The 25,554-nt window shown below is 41.8% G+C and overlaps 1 long non-coding RNA gene across 1 annotated transcript in view; it reads right to left on the reverse strand.

Annotated features, from left to right (window-relative positions):
* Positions 1-894: 894 nt before the first annotated feature.
* LOC140695419 (uncharacterized) overlaps positions 895-25,554 on the reverse strand; it is a 31,234-nt gene continuing 6,574 nt past the window's right edge. The window contains exons 3-6 of the long non-coding RNA XR_012071120.1: positions 16,921-17,056; positions 6,139-6,210; positions 5,884-5,990; positions 895-1,081 (exon numbers count right to left, since the gene is read on the reverse strand). This is a non-coding gene — a long non-coding RNA (uncharacterized lncRNA). The remainder of the gene's footprint in view (positions 1,082-5,883; positions 5,991-6,138; positions 6,211-16,920; positions 17,057-25,554) is intronic.

A 25,554-nucleotide genomic window follows, 5' to 3' on the forward strand; every position in this document is an offset into this window, starting at 1 on the left:
TTCTCAAGGAAATGAATCCTAAAAACATCCACATAAGCTTGGTAGCAGATTTTTCCCCATTCAGGCCTTCAGATGAAACTGCAGCCTGCCTGACATCTCAACTGGAGCTTTGTGAGGAACCCTAAAGCAGAGGACCCAGTTAGTTTGTGCCCAGATTTCTAACCCACAGAATCTGAGTCACAAATGTGTATTATTTTAAGCTGCTAAGTTTGGGGGTCATTTATTTAGTAGATTTAAATAACCAATACAATTAGTTATGCTAAATTTTCATTGGATTATATATATTGCAAATATGCTTCCTGATTTTTTATTTATTTACTGACTCTGTTTATGATATCTTTTTCCATGAGGATTAAACATTTTATATAATTTAATGTGTCCATTCTTCTCATGGCTTTTAGATTTGATGGAGTGTTAGGGGTAGGGTCAGGGTTAGAGTTGGGTTATTAGTTTACTCTAACTTGCTAAGGATGTAAGTAGTGTAAACATGTTAGCTACAGGTTTTGTTCAAAATAAGTTCTTTTCCTAGATTTCAGGTTAGCAAAAAGTTTCCCAGTTATTCTCTAGTTCTTGCTTTCTACTGTAATTTTAAAAAATTAGATAAACATCTTTAGGTGCATTTATTAGGTAATAAAGTAAGTCACTTTCTCCTGGAAAACAGTATTACTCTCTATGTTGTAGCTGGTCACAGCATACATAGGGGGGTTAAGTTATAAAGTCAAAGAGCAAAGTGATAATTATGTTTTCTCAAAGTAACCCTTGAGAATTCCTTAAGTTGAACATAGAGTAGAATATAGGTGGTTTGGTATGTATGTGCCCCTCAACGGCAGCATGTATATATCCATGTGTAAAATATATAGTAATCAGGAGGACACAAAGTGTACACATGCAAAATATAACTCTACAGTATTTTTAATTATGGGATAGCAAGGTAAGGAAAAAGAAGCATTTAACAAGGTGGGGTGAGGAATAATGATGCTGAATACTCACCAGGCATCCTGGATATTCTTGCCTGGCTCTGATGGTAATAATGTTGACTCACCGCAATTACTGATGCCGACAATAGTGATGAGTTCAGCGTCTGTGTGATGAGGAATGAGATAATGAAGACGGGTGTTCTACACACTCCAGGGATTCGTGTTCCTCCTCCCCAACAACACTGTTACAGGTCATATGAGCAGTGAAGAGACTGCCAGGCAGAATTGTTCATAATACTTAAATCGTTATTTTCTCAGCACTCACTTTTGTTCCTGTTCTCTCTTTAGAGGCTTATATACCATTGATTTCATGGAAGTCGAATACACATTTATGCTTTTCCAGTGTATTGGGTTTGAGGAGTTCAGCTGACTCCAAATAATAGTTGGCTGACTGATTTCAGTGTTGGTGGCATCAATGGGGTTGCATCCTACGACGTGAAAAATCACAAAACTCACTTATGGTAGACAGTAATTGGTGGGGAATTTGCTTTTGTTGTTTGTTTTATTTTGTTTGGTTTTAATTTCTACTCAGTAGGAGGGAAACTGATTTATACTTTATGGTTATACATGGAAACCTGAATTAATTGATATTATATTGCTACAATAACTTATCCCAGGATTTTTTTTTTTTTACCTCTTATGAATTAGCATGCTAGGCTGCTGCCCATGTGACCTGAAGATGAGGCAACAGTCAATGCAAGGTCCCTGAGATGTGGATATGTGATGCAATGGATAAAACCTATGGAACATCTGATCTTTCATAGGAGCAGGGCCTCCTTTCCAAATGTTAGGAGCAAAGCTGGAAAGGGATATGAGAGCTGGTTGGTGTAGAGATTTGGAGAGTTCCAATTTGATGATGTAAGTGAGAGAGGGAGAAGTTTGGGGAGAATTTTCAGGAGAAATGGGAATGTGAATTGACCAGAGAAGCACAGAAGATGGCCAGACTGTTCCACTTCTAAACAGCTGAAGATGGGGACCCTACTTTTCAGGAGACAACAATCTGTCCAGAGTGGGGACTTTCTATAGTCATGTAGGAAGGAGCCAGAGGAGGCCTTTATCTCAGGAGAAAATATTTAGGAAGGACAATAACAGAAACCTGAGGGGAGAATAAACTTACAAAGACTAAGGAGTTAAAATATGAAGATAAGGTTGACAAGAAGTGAAAAGAATACATTCCTAAGGCACTGGGGCCAGGCCATGGGTGTTGAGGCCCTGAGGGTCCTGATCAAGTGGAGCCCCAGTGATCGTAAAGCTGCACGTATCAGTGTAACCAAGAGCAGCTTAATTTTATGCTGAGAACTTATATCAGAAATTCTTACAGCCTGTTGCCCTAGGTTCTTCCTACTGGAAATGTTAGTCAGGAATTTTATGACCCCAAATTGTGGTTTCTGTTGTACTTTTGAACACAGAGAAGGCTAAGCCACAACAGGGTAACTTGAGGGGGAAGAGTCCTATTTCCTCATGAGAACAGAGGGGCCTGTAACGAGTGGTCCACTTCTACTTTACACAGCATTTTAACAGGTTAAGTCATGCCCCAAGCAAGTTCCCAGGGAAGAGAGCCATGGCTGTGTGACTCACCCGGGAAAAGCTGATGCCAGGCATGCTGGAACAGACGTCTCACCTACAGACAATGGTCAGTATATTCCAGTCAAGACTCAGGAAAGACATGTGAAGAAGACCTCTACTTCCCTTGGCCCAGAACACAGAAGTCAATAAACATCTTTACTTTTAATAGATGGAAACCAGGAAACCAGGTACTAGCTTTAATTCTGACACTTACTTTCTATGGGACTGAGAGAAAGTTCTTTCACTGAGAGGCTAAGTGATACAATGGTTTCGTTCTTAGACTCTATAAAGTCTCACTCCCTGAGTTCGATCTACCATCTCCGTATATTATAATAGCTATGTGACGATGGGACAGTTATTTAAGCACTTGTGTCCTGATTTACTCATCGACAGAAACCAGAAATAATAATATGGGTTGTAGGCACGAAGTGAGATCGTACTTGCTAAAGCACAGGGCTTGGTGCAAAATAAGCTTTCACTAGAAGCTGACTCTTGCACAGACCTGTTTTGTCTTCTGTAAAATGAAGTTTTGGGACTCATATCGTTTCCAACTCTGAAGCTCTATGATTCTGTGATGGAAATGAATTTTGGTTATTGTTTCATAGCTAGGGTCAGCAAACGTTTTCTGTAAAGATCTAAGTAGCAATATTTTTGGCTTTTCCTGTTATCCAGTCTTGATCATGACTGCCCAACTCTGACACTGTAATGTGAAAAGAGCCATATACAATATTTAAAAGAACAGGCATGGCTGTCTTCCAACAAAACATTATTGACAAAACTAAGCCATGGCCTAGATTTGGTCCAAGGGAAGCAGTGTGCTGAACTCTGTTCTAGAGAATAAAAAACTATGGAGAAAAGAAGTGAAAAGCAATCTGGGACAGAAAAAGGACATAGGAAATCACATACTGCAAAACTGTGTAAGTTTATGGCACATTTATTTAGTTCAAAAACCTTTTTTGTGTTGAGCATATGAAAGAAAGCAGATGTTCCACAACAAAGGTGGATAATAGAAATACAATCAACAGCTTTCACGAGCTTAAACTTATAAATATTTAACCAGCATAAATATGTAAAGTAAGTGAAACGCAAAACAGTGCCTCAGAAATTACTGTTTGCTATGATTTGAATGAAGACAAAAAGGTAGCAATCATGCAGAAAGCATGAGAAGCCTAGGTTGCAGCAAAAAGCTAATGTTGTTTTTGAGTCCATAATTGAGGAGACAGTTATGCATTAAACTGGCTCAAACACTTGCAGGGTGATTGCTCAACCTTCAAATCACATTTGATCTGATCTGGTCATCTGAATATTACAATGACTGGATTGTGGGCTGTTTTCCTGATTAAATTGGCTCAGTGACTAACCACTCAGCAATTAGGCCATCATGGCACCTGGATACCTTAACAAAGAATATCAAACTCTATGGTAGTCATATTGTACCTGTGAGCACAACCTGAAATTAAGGCGAGGAGAGAAAAAGAAGAAAAACACAATGAATAAAAAAAGAGACACAACAAGAAAGGAACAAATGAAGAGATTGTGATGGAACAGCACAGATGAGCCCAAAAGCCTCAGGGAAACATTCACTTGGGGGAACTGTGGGAAATCACACACTGTAGCAACTACCACTCCCATCCATACATCCAGTGTAGACATCCCTGTTCCCCAGGCCCTTCCACAGGTGTCTTTATGTCACAACTGCCTTTCTCCTCTTTTCCAGGTCTCTCCTAGGTGGTTCTCTTAACTAGATTTTATGCATTTATAAAAGAGCAAACAGGATAATATTTGAGCAAATAATTGACTTGCAGTATTTTTCCACCTTCTTATTTCAAGCATTCTAATAGTTTGCTTACATTCGGGACTTTGTTCAACAGAAAACTTGAAATCAAAGGCCTTTCCTGTCTTTTGTGAAAGCTTCTGAAGAAATTGTGCCAAGTGTCCCATAGAGGAAAGAGAGAACAGATGGTGACTTTCAAGGTGGGGAGAGATTTCCTAAGATGGTGAAAGATGAAGGTCAGAGAGTCTCTCCAATGGTAGAGATCACACATTCCTCCTTGACAGACACCTGAGGAAGGGAAGAAACCCCAACGACACCTGTAGAGGGCATCTGGGAAAGATGGCCCTGGATAGATGGGGCTCTATTCCTATCTAAGATTCCAGAATGAATCTGAGGATGGCTGCTGGGGCTGATGGCACCAAATGGACTGAAACAACATGCCTCTCAGCAGCGACCAGCAAGGACCATGGCTGACCAGAGGAACCAACCTGTTGCTTGAGTAATACATAAGTTCCTTCGCACAGGCCTTGAAGGTGGGGAGTCCCAGTAATGACTGAATTGAAATTTCCCTCCAGCCTTGAGGGAGGAGGGCCCAGGACAGATTTGAACTGATCTAAAGATATGAAGAAACATAATGATTCTTGTAAAATGGCATCTGTGGGCCGATATTCATGTACTAACAAATGTCTGGGAAGGGGGTGGTGGGAAAGAGGAGGGCCTCTCGTATTCTCCTTGGAACAGTCTCCGACTCAGCCCCAGCAAGATCCCTGGGGGACATATTAGGTGTGTGGAGGCAGCGTGACCACAGTGGCTGAGAATGAGCAGAGGGCTGCCTTATAAATCCTTCAACGGGTAAATGAGTGCCCAGAAAAACAGAGGGTGGGTGGAGTAACATAATTAAAAACAGCTGAACCAAGAAGTGGGCCTCATTTTTTTCTGAACTAAGAATGAGTAAAATGTCTTTTCAAGAACCGGGTATAAAAACAGAACCAGGAGATAAAGAAAACACACTATATTTAGTTGTTCGCACAACACACACACCCAGCTAATATAGTACCATGTGCTGCATGCAGAAAACCTCCTCCTCCTGTCCTGTTCAGAACTTGTCTGGTTGTGTGACGATCCAGCGCTGGGAGGCTGGGGAACAAAGGCTTCCTGACCTAGGGAGGGACCTTAACAGCCTGTGAGCCCATCTCACAGGGAAGTGTAACCTCTCAGGGGGCTCAGTGTGGACTTCTGGCTGCAAAGGCTGTGTCTTTTTGAGAAAAGCACACGGAGTGCAGGGAAAGAGGGGGCTGCGGCCCCAGCAGGCCAGGTGAACTGGGGCCGCACTAGCCATGTGCACGGCCCCTGCCCTAGGCTCATCTCACACCCAATGTCTCACCCAGCTCTTCTTTCAGGGAGAATGAACGGATCCAGGGAGTGAGTCACTAGCCTAATGGTGTCAGCTTCATCATTATTCTAAAATGCTCCACTTGTATTCTGAGTTGAAAGTGATTCCCTCCAAGCAAGCTGTAGAGCAGTCATTCGAACAAGGTTCTATGGACCCAGAACTCACCTACTTACCTCCTCTTTTTAACAGTGTGTTCCACGAGCACGGCAACGGTGGCTTTCCCCTGCCTTCCCCAGATGTGGCACCAGCTGTAAGCACCATGGCTCTAAGCCACCGCCATCTGTTAATGACCAAATACGGTTGATGAGAATTTATTTTTAACTGTCACATAAAGGAAGAAGGGAATCACATAAGGGAGAAAAAGAGTCCTTTGAGAAATAAACAATTAAGAGGGGCAAATACCTGGCACCTAAGAAATCCAATTTTACCTTTTGTTATATCAATATAACCACTGTGAAGTCTCAGTTCTGAGGTAGGGAGTCCAATAATCTGGACAGGCTCTGAAAAGAGGGATCCAGACAAAACCACTGGTTAATTTTTATACAATTACATGAATTAAATGATAATAGGAGAAAACATCCATAAAGGTGAAAAGACAACACACTGCATCTTTCCTATTTGAAAAATTATGCATCCTCTGTACACCAGAATTAGCTGTACTAATTAGCAAATACTGGGTTATTAAATTCTCTTTCCTTATGCACACATTCTTTTTTTTCCTACAAAAATTGATTGCCATGGATGCGGTCTTGAAATCCCTGTGGTTTCCAAAATCCTGTTCAAAAGAAGCAATACATTTTCCTGTTCCTGCAGTGTGAGCCAAGCAAAAACAGAGGAACTGAGTCAAATCATTCCATTTCCTTTTTAATAAAATTAGTACACTGTTGGATTAGCAAAAGGCCATTGACATGGTCTATCTTTTGTTTTTCGTTTAATCATTCAGTCAATAAGCATTTAATGAGCATCTAATATGTCCCAGGCCCTGGGAAAGCAGAGGTCAATCAAACATTGGTCCCTACCCATAAGGAGCTGAATTTAGTAGGGTAGGTGGACGCATCAACAAAGAATTGGGATAATATTTTGAAATACTATGAGAAGTCTTTTTCTTTCTTGGAAGATCTTTTCTACCTTGTGATTCTTCCACCATTTAACTAGACCAAGAGACCAAGGCTGATTGCCCCAAAGAAAAGCCACAAAAGGATCCATTCAGAACAAGAGTCCAATTTCTGGCTGAGAATATAAAAAGAAAGCCTTGAAAGCTTTCACTTCTGAGAGTCTGGAGTTTGGGGGAGGAGGGAGCTGGGTGTTAGCTTTTGTTGCATTTACTTATTTATTTTTGAATGCTAAAACCTTGGCTCTGACTCAGTAGAGTCAAGCCTGAAAGACTAGCCAGTTTCTACCCTAAACCAGGGAATGGGACCAAATGCATGATGACGCAAGAACAGCTTTCCAGCTCAGAGGAGACAATGCCTTTTCTGAGGAGGAGAAGGAGCTTTGAAAGGATGAAGAAAGGAGAACTAGAGTGTTGAGATGCAAATGTGGAGTCTGCTGAAACCCCTGCATGGGGGTGGAGGGTGTGGGTCAGAGTCACCAAGAAACATTAGGGATCTGAATAGAGGACTAGCCCTGCTGACCTTCTCTTTGGTTGTTGCCCATGCTCAGCCCCTTAAATATTTTTAATAGTGTCCTTACACTGGAGAACGTGGGTGGTTTTGTTCTGGGGTGTCATATATGACCTGCAGTTCTGAGAGAACTCCAGTGAGGATGAAGAGGAGGGACGGGGGGCGGGGGGAGACCAGAGAACTGGAGCGAACTTAGAGGCCATTGCCCAGGTTCAGCAGGGGAGCAGCCCAGTCCAGGAGTAGCAGGGCTTTCCTGCCTTACGGAGGTTTTCCATCTGAGGGAGATGGAGGAGAGGAAGGGTTGGGGATTGCTCCCAAGATTCTAGCCCATGGGCCGGATGGTGGAGCCATCAACCAGGAGAATATTGAGGATTAGGAGTGGGTCAAGGAAGGAAGAGAGTGAGTTGGATTTTCAGCTGAGACCAAGCAGGACCCTGCAGGCCCCCACCTGCACCCTAGCCTCTCGTTTATAGAAAAGCTGAGGTCTCCCAGGCCTCCCTGAGTCATAAAAGAGCAGGCTCCAGCAGTTGATGACTAGGATAATAGAGTCACAGACTCAGTGTCTGATGCACATTCCTGAGCTGTTTTACAGACACTATAACTGCCACCAGAGGGAAAAAACTAACTGCATGATGATCAGATGTCTTCTCTGGCCTTCCCTTCAGTAATCTCACGAAATGTTACTGAGGCTGAAACCCACCAGCACCGTGAAAGTTGACAATTGCCATGACAACAGCCAGAAAAGCCTGTATGAGGACTGGACACCCAGAACAAGGACATGATGGCAGAAGTCTCCAGTAAAAGCCCACATGGCCCGACCTGGAGCTGGAGCTATCCTGACTGGCCTTCTTCTGATGGCCACCTGCTTGAGCACTTTCTTTCCTTTTCCTCTTTTGAGCAATAAAGCAGCCTGCCTTTCCCTTGGCACCTCTGCCTCTGCTGAGAATTCTTTCTCAATGGGTGGGCAAGGACCCACACTTTGGTGGGCTTCCCAATCTATCTGCTAACAATCCAGGCATGTTAAAAAAAATCCCTGAGAGCTTGGAGAAGGGTGAACTGGTTGGCAGAGCGGGAAGGAGGGATCTGAAGCTAGTGGAACAAATGGACCCACTGTGCTTATTAAAGAAACGTGATGCCTCTCAGAGGGGTCTCTGGGGTTCTACTGGAGGCTCAGCCCTTGGCCTACTGTTTTTCAAGAACTTGGCGGTAGATACAGAAGACATACTCATCAAACTGGTGTAGGATACAAATTCTGAAGATATAGCTACTACAATACATGAAAGAATGAAAAATTCATAAGGCTGAAGTCAAGTGTCTGAAAATAACAGGATGACACTGAATAGAATAAATAGAAAGTCCTGCACTTAGGTTTCAAGCAAAGTGAACAGCACAGTTAGAAAATGTGAAGGCCTGGCTTGGCAGCTGTTCTTCTGAAAATCATGGGGATTTTAGTTTTCTTAAAGTTACTGTGAATCAACAGTGGGATGCAGCCACTTAAAGGCAGCCCAATCTCTAGGTGTGATGCAGCAGATTTGCGAAGACCTACTTCCTAGCAAGATGCCTCAGTTTTCCCAAGCTAAAACCTTTTTGGGGGAAGAAAAATAGTTCAAAGAAGTCACAGATGGAAAAACTAAGGCTTTTGGTCACCCATTCCAAACACTAGACAAGGAACAGCTCCTCACTGGTGACTTCATGTCCCCAGTTGAGCCATCACTGCATCCAGAGACAGCTAGTGCTCACTGACTATCCATGTGCTCTCCTGCATTTTCCAGGGGCAGCTTTCACTTGGGCTGAGAACCTGTGACTGAGTTCTGGCAGTCAAGAATGAGAGCAGATGTGATATGGCCCCTCTGGACCCAGGTTCTGAACTCTCAGCATGCCTTCTCCGTCCATCTCCTCCCCTGAAGGATGAGTTCGGAGTCACACTTTGAACTGCTGGCAGCACAAGATGGAGACAGCCTGGACTCTTGAGTCACTGGATGACTTCATGTGAGAAGAAATAAACTTTTGTGGCTGTTAAGCCCCTGAGATTTATGGGTATGTTCTGCTGCTGCCTGTATCACAACCTAACTGTAATAGTGTTCACCCTTGAGCATCCCTGGTCTCTGCTAAGGTGTGTCAATGGTCCGTAGCCACTGTATTCCTCCTTAGGGAATTTTTGGGAAACTCAGCCTGAGGCTGCAGCTCAGTGGCGTTTGATGGATAAATGCTACAGTCACACACAAAGGGAAAGCACTGTTCTAATCAAGATAATTTATATTTCAAGGAAAGTACCAATTGATTCTAAGGCATAAAGACATTCATTTACGAAACTCACTACATCTCCTGGGTTTCCCCATAGAATATTCTTACATAGGGTGAGGGTTTTGACTAGATGCCAGCCAAAGTCCCTTTCAGTTCTATGAAGTAAAGCTGACATAACATAAGGACCAGAGGAAATCTTAGAGTCCATCTAACTGGACCAAATGCCAGACTTTATAGATGAGGAAACTGAGCCCAAGAGAGGTTAAGATATTTGTCCCAGATCCCTTTGATCTCCTGAATTCCATGTTCAGTGCTCTTTCCAGTAGTATATTGCCTTTAAAGTATGGTATTTAAAAACAAACCAGTAACAATAACAAAGCCCCTCCTGATTCTCTTTATCTTAAAGGTAAGCTGACTCCTTTGTCCTGGATCCCTTCAATTAATATGACTCCATGACAGGGGGAGGGAAATGTCTCCTCAGGAGCAAAAAGAGGGACTCGAGAGTGTGGCAGGTTGGAAGAAGAAAAACACATGTGAGCATAACGCCTGCCTTGTTCCAGCAACTACATGTATCTTTCTCGGCCCAAACGATGGACCCTTTTTTTCTGCAGGCCCTCCTCCTACCACGAAGAGACACACCGCCAAGTCAGCCTGGAACAGAGTCGTTATCTTTTCTCATTCCAGTTCAAACTTAGTCTTGTATAGCCAGATTCTTCAGTCCGATTCAGTTATAAAAATTCTACTTTATAATTTCAACCCCAGAATACCTCTCATTTCAAGGTTCTCTCCCTATTCCCTGCCACTTAGTTTTAACCTGTCGGGGCAAACCTGGGGAAGAAGGGGAATCTGGAATAATAACTCCTGAAGTAGGGCGTCCAGCAGCTCCTGTCAACTCTTACCAGGCTCTGCGTCCGTGAGAGGCCCTGGCCGGCTCCATCGTGGACAATCAGGGGTCCAGCTGGTCCTCCCTATGCTGGGGACCCCACTTAACATGGCCAATTTCCCCACCTCATCTGGTACCTTCCTACGCAACTATGTGTTACTTCAATTCGAAATCCTACAAAATATCCCTTCTCCTGCAGTTGGTCCAGGTTTAAGAAACCTAGAAATCTCTTGATTCACCCTTGATTTGATCTCATGAAAAACCAAGGGAATGATCCTTGCCTTTTTGCCATCCTCTACCCTTCTCTGCCTCTCCCTAAAGCCCTGTCCCACACTCCAGGAACACCACCTGCAACCATCCAGGAGGAAGGAGATGTGGCTTCCTTTTCTGTCATCTGCCCACGTTTCACTAGGGAAGTCTTCGAAGCCCTCAGCCCTTGGGAAAGCAGATGTGAGCTGAAGGACACCTCTTTCCATGCTGGGAGGTGAGATGGAAAGAGATACGTACTGCTTCAGCAATAATAAAATCTACTTATCGCCTACTGGGTGCCAGCCATTTTTCAAACACTCTCCGCATTACCTCGTTGAATCCTCACAAGGACTCTCATGAGGTGGGAATTCTAAAGAAGGTGATTTTTTTGTTGTTTTACAGACACTGAGGCAGGAGTGTGGTGAATGCTGCTTCATAGCTTCTGCTGAAGTGCCTCCTCTTAACATCTCCAGGGGCTGGGTGTCCGATTTCTTTTGTTCTCAGTTTAGAGCTGTCTCCAAAATGACCCATTACTGCCAGTCAGTAATCTTGAAGGAGCAGGAAAGGGTTCTGCTCTGTACACCACATGTTTATGCTACAGTCATGGCATTGCTTCCAATAGGAGGAATGCATGCATGTCTCTGTTTACATCTCTGTGATTTTTAACTATGAGAGTAATAGAGACACTAGCAACGGATTCAAGCGACACATAAATACGACAAATCAAAACCAATTTTCTGTTAGTTAATTGCTTCATCCCCTTACATTTAACCACTTTTATTAGTTTGGAATATGTGTGTGTATGTGTATGTTTTCTATGTATATCCTTTTTTTTTTACCGTACATACATAGATAAAACATTTTCTTTCATTTTCATAAAAATGGAGTATACTATATATCTCTACAAATGCACATATACACTACACATCTTATATGTGTATGCAAATATGTATACATTTCTGAGTCTTTTTCTTCTTTAACATATTACTATGTCAGTACATTCAGATTCACCTCATCTTTTTGGTGGTCTGGTAATACTCCTTGGCATGAATTTTCTATGATTTATTTGTCCATTTCCCTATTGATGGTGCTTGTCTCTGTTTCTTGCTGTTACAGTGTGTATGCAGACACACACACACACACACACACACCTTGCCCTCTAGACTCAGAGCTTTTCTGAAAACAGAATCTTGTTATGTGGGACTGCTTGGTCGAAATATGTGTTTATTTTAAAATTGATCAATTTTACCAAATTGTCTTTCAAAAAGTTAACACCCATTAACGAAATATAAAGGGCTATATCTTCTTATCCTATATGTCAAGAAAATCTTATTCAATTTTGGCCAACTTAACCAAAAACAAAAAAAAACTGTGGTTTTAATTTGAATTACTCTAACTGTTCGTGAGTTTGAGCATTTTTCAAATGTTACTGACCATATGTAATTTCTTCTCTAAAATGCTTCTTCTGATCATTTGCCCATTTTTCCCTTTTCATCTTTTTATACTATTTTGTAGGAGCATTTTAGCTATGACGGATGCTAACTCTTTGTCTTTTCTATGTAGTGCAAATATTTTCCCACAGTCTTTATTTGACTTTTACGTTTATTCATGTGAGCTGATTTTGCCAAGCAGAAGTTTTGACTTCTTAATTATTCCAATCTGTCAACCTTTTCCTGTATGTTTTCTGGGCCTCCTGTGAGCCTCAGAAGGCTCTCCCCACTACGAGTGTGTGAAAACACAGAGAATGTGCTCACTCAGAGCACGAGATGGTCAAATTCAAAGAGGCAACGGCAACAGAACCGATAGGATGCCAAGGGAAATCGCCCTGGGCCCTGTGAGGAATCTGCCTAGCCCACACTTCTCCTCCACTGTACTTTTCCAGCCTGTGGTTATTTGTTCTGCCTCTAGACAGCCCTGACTTTCCACCAAGTTCCCTCCTTCCTCTCTCATTCCTGTGCAGAGAGCTGTTTGGTGTTCTGTCTTGGCTCTTGTTTGTGCAGAGATTGTTCTCCGCAGTGAGTGGGGCTCCACTGACCTGTAGGTCTCCCACCCCTGGCCTGAATGCAACATTATGGACAACATTTTCATATTTCTGAACCCCCTTCCTGCTCCCCCCTACTTCCTGGCGTGAGTGAGCAAGGCAGCCAAAAGCAGACGGTTGACACATCTGCCCCAGCCTGGCTCAGTTCCAATGGGAAAGTTGGATGTTGCAAGCTTTTAATAGCCACTCGCATTTCCCTGACTTACAATCATACAGGCTTCCTTGACTTCCTTCTAATTCAATAAGGACAAAGAAAGCAAGCTGAGTTTACGCTGCTTGGGTCCTGGGGGAACCAGCCCCCGGCAGGCAGATGACATAAGAGCCTTTGTCTCAGGCCCCTTTCTCCGCCCTGGCTGCCCCTTCCTGCCCCCTACCCCGGCTGTTCCTTCTCTCTTGGCTCACGGGGCACAGGCTGCTATCAAGTTGCTCTCCTTGGTGGGGTCAAGGGTTATCATAGGAGGATTTCTGTCCCCTCACTCCCTAGTCTCCGTCAGTTTCCAACATCAGTTATGTCCATTTCTTAAATATTGTCTCTGAGTAAACTTAGTCTGCCCTTGTGCAAATGTAGCTTCCAGACGAGCCCCCAACAGCACATCACGGACACATAGCAGCCGCTATACCTGAACCCCTCCTGTACAGACATCTGGCATTCCGCCTCCCTCCCTAACTTTTCCAGGTATTTGTAGGGCAGGATGAGTGCAGGGATGAAGGATTAAGCCCAAGGGCTAGGATTTTTGGTTTCAGTGAGCAAGCATGGGAAGCAGAGAGCTAACTGGTACCCCTGGACACCCACAGCATGGGAGGGCAGGGCGCCTCCTCATGACCTCGGCCCTGGAGGAGCACTGCTTCCCCTGGGACCTTTGCTGGTGAAGCCAGGGGAGCAAGAGATGGAGGGTGTTTTCAACACTTCCTTCTGTCTTGGTTATTTGTCTTTCCTGATTTTTTCCATTCCATAATTCTAAGCATTATTTCTAATAATAAGATCCGGTTTCATCTTAAATTTGAAAAACTGTTATCCTCAGGAAAGCTCTCAAAACTCCCAGGAAGAGTTTATAGGAAGCTCTGTGGATATTTAAATGAGTTAACAAGTCCCCCAGCACTTAAGAAGCCCTGGCTCAGTGTCAGTTGTTGTCCTTATCAGTATTATTATTGCTACAATTATTCTGAAGAAGGAACACATTTAGGGTAAAAGTAGAGTTAGCGCTGAGTGAGGAGAGGACAGCTGATTCTAGGGTTAAAGGGTGCTTCTCAGGGGACTATAGAATCTGCTCAAATTAGCCACATTTATGTTTGGGAACCATGTGAGCTTTTCAACTAGTAAGTTTCCCAGTAGCATGGAGGACGCTGGTATCTTGCTGTTTCTCCCTGTGGCCTGGGTTATGGACAAATAATTCAGGAGTGGAAAAAGAATCTTTCTCAGCATAAAACACTGAAGAGGGACTAGCAAAATCAAGAGAGAACTGGAAAAAGGCTGGAGAGGACTAACTTCTTCGCTGATCCTAAAAGAAAGACCACTGGTCTAGTGACTCCTGAGAGGTGTGCTTTCATCTGTAATTCTGATTTTTAGATCTTCTGCCCCATTTACTTCAACAAATACAGCCAAGGGTTCTGATACTCCCGTTAGAAAACAGGACCACCGCGCGTCTCCTTAAGCACAGGAAAGCTTCTCAAGGATCCATGATTCCCTCTGTGTAACATGCGTGGTAAATCTCATATGCCCCAAATATTTTGAAGTCTCCTTTCAGCAAAAGGATTAGAGAAGCAGCAGCTCAGTGGCACACGAGTGGTTGAAAATGCATTTCACCCAGAGGGTGCCGTTGCCTCCGTGGCTTCGTGCCTCGAGCTCACACACAGGGCTTCCGCTGTTTGGGGTGCCAGGAACCCCGCTAGGGATCCAAGTTTTCAAGGCTAATGAAGATGATTTAGATGTGACGTCTGAAAGAGCCATGTGGCATAAAGCCTTTCCTGTATGAAATCCTGGCCCAGCTGCCTGGAGAAATGTGAGTGGGTGGGGATGAGGGGGGTGAGAGGAGGCTCAGTGCCAGCAGGCAGAGCTGGCCGGAAAGAAGGAGTCACAGAGCCCAACTCCCTTTTTTGTCCTAACTTTATCAATTTCATCTTTTTTTTTTTTAAGAGCTCCACTAAAAAAACTTGGCAATTCATCCGATAAAGCATGCCTCTGTGCTGTAGTAGTAATATTTACTTTTTAAAATGTGGGATTTTAGACAGGAGGGTTAACAAGACACAATATAATTACTGGAACAAATGACTGCTGATCAGCTCGTTAATGAAATAAACTCGAACGTTGGGAGAAAAATAGGAGGACTGGGATCCAACCATCCCTCCTCTTTCATGAAGCACCAGAAAACCTGAATAATTCCAGGGGGAACATTTGAGAGCATATATTCATTGGTCATGAGTTTAGTGTAAATATTCATCACCCATGAGGAATCTAAAACCTTCTAACATAATAGAAGCAAGGCTGCTCTGATTTACAAAAAAAAGATGGGTGACCTTTCACCTTGTAATTTTTGATCTTAACCTGAATTTTCAACCCCCTTGGGAGACAGACAAGCCCATTACGGTCCCCAGGGCCTCACTAAGCTCAGCCTGTTGGTCTGAGATCTGACCTAACAGGTGAACCTCTCATGCTTAATGATTTCTTGAAGCTTCTTTCTGCTGAAGGAGCACACCAAGGCTCCACAGGAAGGAGTATGGCTGCATCTCCACCGTTATTGCCCCACCAGGCTGATTTCTAAGGTGAAAGTAGTAATTTTAAAAGTTGCTGTATTTTTCCCGATGTTGGTAATGCTCTTTACGAAGTTAAAACAAGAATGACCTGAACTGATTCAAACCTTGGGGGGCTTGCTGCACTTGCATGAAAGCCGGTAACGACATGCTCAGAGTAGGAAGAGAGTCACTATCCTTAGTATTCAGGAAGAGGACAGCAGAAAGAGCCTCACCTGCGGTATTCAGCCCAGTTCATCAAAAACACTGCATGAGCACTTGATGGTGCAGGAGCAAAACATGCCCTATTTTAAGGAACCCTCACACAGAGGAGTTTATACCTGAAGTTAAATCCATAATGTCCTACTATCATATGTAAGTGACTTTCTAGGAAGGGACCCTTTCTAGGTTTTTAATACAATCTAACATTTATATGAAGTGCTTTATTATGCACTAAGCACTACATATGCATTTTCTCTTCTCCATCTCATAAAAATCCTATGGGGTCAGTTTTATTATTATCCTCATTATGGAGGAGAAAATGAGGCACAGAGAGGTTGAGTAGCTTTTCCCAGGTCACAACAGCAATAAATGGCAGCAATGGGACTCATTCAAAGACAGCAAAGTTCATGCTTCCCTGAGACTCTTTTCTGGGGTCTATTTACAAAGAACTTTCTCACAAATAATCTCAGGTAAACTTTGAGACAGTCTTGTATATTAAATATTATTATCCTCATCTTACTAATGAAACTAATAAGGCCAAAACATATACTTAAGTCCATTAGCTTTTTAAGTAATCATTTGTAAATGCCAAACAGTTGTATGAACCATTATAATATTTTTCACATGGTGTATTTTAAATATTCATCACTTAAGAAAGTGTTAATGTTCAGTTTGAACATAAAATTTTGCCAACTCTCTTTCTGACTAGGTTGCCAAATTTAACAAATAAAAATACAGAATGCCTAGTTAAATTTGAATTTCAGACAAACAACTAATGATTTGCATGGAGCATACTTATACTAAAAAATATTCATTATTTATCTGCAATTCAGATTTAACTGGGCATCCTGAATTTTATCTGGCAACCCTATTTCTGGAAGATATACTTAGTGTGCAAGGGTATTTTAAGCCAATTGGAAAAGATTAAAAACTATTCTTTTGTCATCAGCTAAATTTGTACTAAGCACACGTCTGTGGACGACGCCTGCCTAGCTACTATACAACTGTGGTCTGGTTTCTGCTCGCCTCGGGAGTTTACAGTCCCAAATAGTCATTATTAATGTAAAAATAGTGTAAGTCGATGATTTTTTTCATAGGCTTTTAGTTTTCCTACTAAAAATTAATAGTAGAAATTGCCATTGGTATAGTTTTTGATGATTTGGGCTAATTTAAGATTCACAAAATCTTAAGAGGGCTGTGGGTATTCTCATTTCACAGGTACCTTTCTGATGATGCCAGATACTGGAGCCCCAGATGACGGTACAGGGTGAAGATTCTCCAAGGAAGTGTCTTCAGGTTGGCCTCAAGCCCCTCAGACTCTGTTAACTGAGCAGTCAGGATGGGCTCAGGTGAACAACCTGGAAGGCAAGTTGTTGGGGAGCAAAAAGTAAGTAACCCAGGAAAAGCTCAGTTCTATAGATGTGGTCTGACCTCCATCTAGGTCAGATTTTTTTTTAACATTTTTTATTGATCTATAATCATTTTACAATGTTGTGTCAAATTCCAGTGTTCAGCACAATTTTTCAGTCATTCATGGACATATACACACTCATTGTCACATTTTTTTTCTCTGTGAGTTATCATAACATTTTGTGTATATTTCCCTGTGATATACAGTGTAATCTTGTTTATCTATTCTACAATTTTGAAATCCCAGTCTATCCCTTCCCACTCTCCACCCCCCTGGCAACCACAAGTCTGTATTCTCTGTCTGTGAGTCTATTTCTGTCCTGTATTTACTCTTTGTTTTTGTTTGTTTGTTTGTTTTTGTTTTTTAGATTCCACATATGAGCGATCCCATATGGTATTTTTCCTTCTCTTTCTGGCTTACTTCACTTAGAATGACATTCTCCAGGAGCATCCATGTTGCTGCAAATGGCATTATGTTGTTGGTTTTTATAGCTGAGTAGTATTCCATTGTATAAATATACCATATCTTCTTTATCCAGTCACCTGTTGATGGACATTTAGGCTGTTTCCATGTTTTGGCTACTGTAAATAGTGCTGCTATGAACATTGGGGTGCAGGTGTCATTTTGAAGTAGATTTCCTTCTGGATACAAGCCCAGGAGTGGGATTCCTGGGTCATATGGTAAGTCTATTCCTAGTCTTTTGAGGAATCTCCACACTGTTTCCCATAGTGGCTGCACCAAACTGCATTCCCACCAGCAGTGTAGGAGGGTTCCCCTTTCTCCACAGCCTCTCCAGCATTTGTCATTTGTGGATTTTTGAATGACGGCCATTCTGACTGGTGTGAGGTGATACCTCATTGTAGTTTTGACTTGCATTTCTATGATAATTAGTGATATTGAGCATTTTTTCATGTGCTTTTTGATCATTTGTATGTCTTCCTTGGAGAATTGCTTGTTTAGGTCTTCTGCCCATTTTTGGATTGGGTTGTTTATTTTTTTCTCATTGAGTCGTATGAGCTGCTTATATATTCTGGAGATCAAGCCTTTGTCGGTTTCATTTGCAAAAATTTTCTCCCATTCTGTAGGTTGCCTTTTTGTTTTACTTCTGGTTTCCTTTGCTGTGCAGAAGCTTGTAAGTTTCATTAGGTCCCATTTGTTTATTCTTGCTTTTATTTCTATTGCTTGAGTACAGTGTTCTAGGAGAACATTTTTGAGATGTATGTCAGATAATGTTTTGCCTATGTTTTCCTCTAGGAGGTTTATTGTATCTTGTCTTATGTTTAAGCCTTTGATCCATTTTGAGTTGATTTTTGTCTATGGTGTAAGGGAGTGTTCTAGCTTCATTGTTTTACATGCTGCTGTGCAGTTTTCCCAACACCATTTGCTGAAGAGACTGTCTTTATTCCATTGTATATTCTTGCCTCCTTTGTCCAAGATTAGTTGATCATAAGTTTGTGGGTTCATTTCTGGGCTCTCTAATCTATTCCATTGGTCTATATGTCTGTTTTGGTACCGATACCATGCTGTCTTGATGACTGTAGCTCTATAGTATTGTCTGAAGTCTGGGAGAGTTATTCCTCCAGACTCTTTCTTTCTCTTCAGTAATGCTTTGGCAATTCTAGGTCTTTGGTGGTTCCATATAAATTTTATTATGATTTGTTCTAGTTCTGTGAAATATGTCCTGGGTGATTTCATAGGGATTGCATTAAATCTGTAGATTGCCTTGGGCAGTGTGACCATTTTAACAATATTGATTCTTCCAATCCAAGAACATGGAGTATCTTTCCATTTTTTAAAGTCTTCTTTAATTTCCTTCATCAATGGTTTATAGTTCAAAATCAGTTGCATTTCTTTACACTAACGATGAATCAACAGAAAAAGAAAGTAAAGAAACAATCCCCTTTAAAACAGCACCCAAAGTAATAAAATATCTGGGAATAAATCTAACCTAGGTCAGATTTTTCTAAGTGGATAGGATGGTTCATTTCATGTGTCAGTTTGACTGGGCCACAGGGTTCCCAGATATCTGGTCAAACATTATTCTCAGTGTTTCTGTGAGAGTGATTTTGGATGCAGTTAATATTTAAATCAATAGACTAAGTGAAGCAGGTGGCCCTCCCCTGTGGGTGGGCCTCGTCTAATCAGGTGAAGGCCTGAACGGAACAAAAGTCTGACATGCCCCTAAATAAAAGAGGACTCCTCTTGAATGACAGCCTTCAAGCTGGAAAATTTATTTATTTTTCCTGTTTGGACTCAAAGTGAAACAGCGACTCTTCTGGGTCTCAAGCCCAGAAGGCTTTTGTACTAGAACTATACCACAAGCTCTTCTAGGGCTCCAGTGTGTTGTCTACAGATCTGGGGACTTGTTATCCTCCATGATCACATGAGCCAATTCCTTATAATAAATACATACATGCACATACATATACGTATACATATACATATACACAGGTGTGTGTGTGTATACATATATATGTATCTCCTGTTAGCTCTATTTCTCTGGAGAACCATAACTAATGCAGCAAAAGTCACACAACTTCCCTAAGTGAACATCCACATCACTACCTCACCTGACCAGGAAAGCAAATGGGTCTTCCCTTTCTCAAAAACCCAGCACGGCTTTATTCCACAGTAGCTTACCCTGTCCTGCCTGTTTTGCAGTTAAGAAAACTGCCATTTTAGAATCATTCAGGGATCCATGTACCTATTCTTCAGGTCAGAAGTTTTTAAACATTGTTTATAATCAAGTCTATTTTTTTTTAAGCTTACAAAGAATCTCAGTATAAAAAGTAGATTAAAAAAGGGGATCAATTGTAATGGAATTGGCAGCCCTGGGGCCAGGCAGGGTGGCAGGGAGGCCCTCTCCAGGGCTGGTGGCTCCTTGCTCAGGGCCTCTGTAGGATTTGTTTACTTTATATGGAGCAGAATTTTATTCCATTTACTTTGTAACATATTTTTCTTCTTGAGAAAAAAAATTTACTGCACAAGTTATATATGCTTACTGTAGAAAATATAGGTGTGCCCTGATAAAAGGAAAAATTATCCATTACCAGAGAAAACAATTCAGAAACATGAAAATATTAGTTAACACACACACAGACACAAACACATGAACGTTCACATTATATTCACATAATATTCATAGACCAAAGCCCTCCTGAAATAATTCCTTTCGGAATTAACCATATAGAAAGTGCATCCTTTCATCAAGAAGTGGTAGAGTACAATTTATCTTGACTAAGAAATAATGTCATCTATTTAATCTGACTTCACTCATTTACAAACACAGGAATGCTATCCTCTTCCTAACAGTTACCTAGCAAGACTATTAATTCCAATAATGTTGAAAATTTTTTTTCAGATTGTCAAGAGTTCTCAGTACATTTCTCTGAATATTTCTAATTGCAGTAAATCTTTAGTCTTTAAGCATGAATCAAATGTCTGAAAATAGATATCCAGAGAATGGAAAGAGTGACTAAGTTGAATAGTGTAGATGGACAACACATTTGGGGTTCCAAACCCCAAAGAAAAAAGGGTGTCTGCTTTTTTTAATTTCTTTGAAGTCAAGCATATACAGAAGGATCAAAAATCTTTCATCTGTATGATACAGCAATCCTACTCCTGGGCATATATCTGGAGGGAATTCTAATTCAAAAAGATCCATGCACCCCTATGTTCATATCAGCACTATTTACAATAGCCAAGACATGGAAACAACCTAAATGTCCATTGACAGATGAGTGGATAAAGTTACAGTGTATTTATACCACGGAATACTATTCAGCATAAAAAAGAAAAAAATAATGCCATATATAGCAACATGGATGGACCTGGAGATCATCATTCTAAGCGAGGTAAGCCAGAAAAAGAAAGAAAAATGCCGTATGATATCATTCATGCATGGAATCTAAAACAAAAAACAGAAAAACAAAACAGACACAAATGAATTTATCTACAAAACAGAAACAGACTCACAGATATAGAAAACAAACTTACAGTTATAGGGTAGAAAGGGGATGGGACAGGATAAATTGGGAGTCTGAAATTTGCAGATACTAACTACTACATATAAAATAGATAAAAATCATGTTTCTACTGTATACCACAAGGAACTATATTCAGTATCTTGTAGTAACCTATAATAAAGAACAGGAAAATGAATATATGTATGTATACGTATGACTGAAACATTATGCTGTACACCAGAAATTGACACAACATTGTAAACTGATTATATTTCAATTTTAAAAAAAAGGAAAGAAAAAAATTTTATCTCGCAGCATTGTTATAATAGACATATTACTTTTGAGGGACATTTTGAAAGAGTATTGAGGGCCTTCAATTCTCTGCCTGGGGTATTTCTCCAATCTTCCCTCCCACTTCTTGTCATTCGTGGTTCCCTTACAGTCTGTCTGAATTTCCTGAGTCCATGCCCTTGACATCCACTCCTCCTCATATGTAGAAAGCAGATTTTGAGCCAGTGTTTCTCAAACATCAGTGTGCTTCAGAATCACCTGGTGAGTCTGTTAAACCACCCTCAGAGTTTCTGATTCTGTACATCTGGAGTGGAGGTGAGAATTTGCATTTCTAACACATTTCCCAGCGATGCTGATCTGGGGATGGCATTTTGAGAATGACTGCTTTGCAATGCTTCTTGAACTCTGCTGTATCTACCATCACCTGAGGGGCTTGTTAAATGCAGAACCTGATTCAGTAAGTCTGGGGTGGACGCCGAGGTTCTGCTTTTCTAACAAGCTCTCAGGGACTCCACTTTGAGCAGCATGATTGTGGGGCTCAGTTCAGAATGCCCCTAATGTTTTCTTGAGGAAAAGGGCCAACCCTCTCCTCTGCATCAGTGGTTCCCAAACTTGTTTGCACGTTGGAATCCTGTAGAGAGCTTCAAAATATACCAGTATTTGCGACCCACCCCGGACACTGTGGCTACCTGAGGTACGGCATGGCCTTTGGGAGTTTAAAAAGATCCTCAGGTGAGTCTAATAATGCAAACAAGCTTAGAAACCACTGTTCCAAAACCTCAGGCTACCTCCCCTCCTCCATGACATTTTCATCACAGCTGTCACCAGTTGGTTGGCCTATTTTGTCTTTGTTTTCATCTAATCTGCCCTACCAGCTCATTAGAAGGCAGGAATGGAGTCTGTTTCCCTCAGTTTGACACACACCAGTGGTGAATAAATGTTTGTTGGATAAACAAACAAGTGACAAAAACAGAAATAAAAATTGTTAAAGAGATTACCTAGGTCGCCAGCCCCCAGGTACAGTAGGTTCTCCCCAAAAGCCCTTTACCTAAAATAATTCGTCTGACTTTCTCAGAGTAGACTTACAGAGACTACTGCTCTTTACATGTTCAACATCCTGGCTCTTTTGCCCTAGGAATTCAATCAAGAAACTTTTCTAATACAGCTTTTATTTCACAATTGATTTTTCATTTGCTGCTACAAGCTTGCTGAGGAATCCAGCCCAGCCCCTGATCCAGGGACCCATGCCTGCCTGCTCCGGGGGGTTCCAAAAGGGCAGGAGCGGGCCCAACCCAAGTCTGTGCACTGACCTCCTCCTGCAGGGGGACTCTGTCCTTCAACCATGGAGGACCTGGAGCCTTCTACCCCACCATTGAGGGGTCGATCCAGCAGCCAAATAGCTCTGAAAAGATGGGTCGGTTATCTTTCCTATTGCACCTTCCCTTTCAGACCTCTCAGCAGCTGCAAACGTAGAGGAATCAGCTGTGGGTCGGCAGTGGAAGTCTGCTCTCAAGGGCCTGTTCTCGTGATGCAGGGAAGACTCCCGCAGGTTCATTACAATGAGCGTAGTTCCTTAGGGGCCAGTGGCTTAGTAGTCGCACCTGGAAAGGGCAACGCTGCTTCACTCTGTATGTATTCTCGGAGAACTAGTGAGCTCTCCGTGCCAGTAGCTACTACATATATCCCCACATCTTCAGGCCGCTTCCTGATGCTGAGAACAGATTTGTGTGAAGTCCTAGTTGTACGGAACCCAAAGAACAGTGCTGAGGCCCTGAGGCATCAGCTGAGTTAGGAGAGAAGTTAGCTGCTCATATCAAAAAACCCAAATCCCCATTAGCTTCAACAAGTAGGGTTTATCTTTTCTCCTCCCTCATCTAACAAGACTTTTGGCTAATGCTGCAACTGAAAATACCATTCAGAGGCAAGGTTCCTTCTATTTTCTGCTCCACTGTCCTCAGTAGGAAGACAGTACCACCTCACGGTTACAAGACGGCTGCTGTGTTGATGAGTTTCCTGTCCTTAATTCCAGGTGGAAAGAAAAAGGAAGAAGGAAGCATCACCCCTTCCAGAATTTCCAAGAGACCCTGAGCTGATATCACAAGGCTGCCCTTGGCTGCAGGAGAGTCTGGTAAAGAGGATTTTCAGATGGGCACTGGGCCCCCTTCTCCTAGAGCCCACTGTGCTTTTAGGAGCCTACAAAAACATTTTCACTTTACTCCCTTTTGGGATCAGAACGAAAAAGGACTTTACTAAATATGAGTATATATCCATGAATCCAACCTGGAGTTGTATTTGTCTTTATACCAAGGCAGTTGTAAAATTTAATTTTAACTTTTAAATGGAGAAGGGGCTCACAAAGACGAAACCATCTAAGGACTATGAGTTAGGCCACAGCCACGTTCACTGACTGGGATGATCCCACTGGATTCTGAGCTAAAATGATGCCACCCGAGCGCAGTGTCTGTGTTCCTCAACGGAAAGCAGATCTCATAACAATATGAGCATTAAAAAACGAATCCACGTAAATAATAGCATTGTTTCCATCAGACAGATATTGCTCACTAGAACTATCCACTAGTGATCATTAGTTTTTCTGAATGGTAGACGAGTATTCTTTTTCTCTTTTGAAATAAGATGCTGTTGTGCAATGTGAAATTTCTTGACATCACTTTCCAACCCAAGAAATCTTAGTAGCTCCAACCTCTGGCTGCCCATGGTTTGTCATTGCCCAATCTGCTCATTCCTTTTCTCAATGTTTTGCTGGTAAGTCGGGGATTACTTAGACCAGTGACTGTCACAGGGTGTGTGCTTCCTAGTTACCTGACAGCCTGTCCCCTTGGCCCCTCCCAAAAGACCATTTAAAGAAGAATCAAGCTTTAACAATCAATATATTTTCATTTGCGGCTAGAAAAGAGTGAGCTTTCTCTTCTCCGCAAATATTTGGCCACCAACTGCCAAGAGGATCACTTGTGAGCCATTTGGAAAGGCTGCTGGTCCTTAATTGTTTCCAGATGATATTTCAAATGGATCATGTGGTTGAATTTGATTCCTATTCTCAGAGTATCAGGGATGAGCTTAAAATCATCCTACCTGAAACATTCTACAGACAGCATGTACCAAGTCCAGAGCATGTAGAGAGCTTGCCCTTAAAGAGGAGGCTTTAGTTTATAACACTCATGCAAAATCCTTGAAGTGGGAATGGTCTCTTGTTCAACTTGGTATCCGCATGCACAGTGTACATGGTGGCCTTTCTAGTAGCCCCTCATTGAATCTTGGTCAACATGAATTTAATTACCAACCTAAAAGAAGCTTATCTTAAAATCATTTAAGTTTTCCAAAATCAACTCAGGATATTAGGCTTTCCTGGGAAGAACAAACTATCATTATGAATGACCCTGATCAAGAGGAATGCCAGTATCCAAGTAAGTGAAATACTGTCAATGTCACGTTCTCTTGGATAAAATATCCCTGAAATCAGCTTAGAAAGAAAAAAGTAAAGAGTAAAGGTTAAGAAAAAAAAAGAATGCTTTCTGAGAGGTGAGATTAATGGGTAAATTGCTTCACTTTCTAAATCCAGTTTCATCTAGAAAATGGAGGTTAATACTGCCTACTTCAGAATAGGTTGAGATGAAGACTAATCAAGATAATGTTTGAAAAGCAATAAGGCCATGCCTCTCACATAAGACCCAAACAGATGGTGCCTATATTATTATTACTATTATGGTTGCTGCTGTTGTTATTTTTACAGTGCGGTGCAGTTTCCAGTCTGCATCGGGACGTCTCTTTGATGGTTGCCATCTTTCTAGAAGGTGTGTTAGAAAATTACAGTTGGGAAAGAAGAGTATGGGAAAAGCATACACTTTTGAGCCATGTCCCTCCTTATCCCTAAACTTTCTTCTTTCACGGGGAAAGATTTCTTTTTTATTTGTTTACAACTTTCAGCCACCATGAAGAAACCCTTTGGAAAAGCAGTAACCTGAGGCTGGATTCTTTTGCTCTTTACTAAATCCAAGAATGGAGTCTCTCACACACCACAGTCATTTTGTGATTGTTTTAAAATTAATTTTTAATTAACGATCAAATGAGCCGTCTCCTGCATACTACTCCCTTTAGTTCTACAACCGTGTGCCAGGCTTGGAGGAATGAGGCACAGAATCACGGAATTGCCTTGCTAGGGGTGAGTCAGACC

Source organism: Vicugna pacos, chromosome 3 (assembly GCF_048564905.1).
Source record: "Vicugna pacos chromosome 3, VicPac4, whole genome shotgun sequence".
In the NCBI taxonomy this organism is placed as follows: Eukaryota; Metazoa; Chordata; class Mammalia; order Artiodactyla; family Camelidae; genus Vicugna; species Vicugna pacos.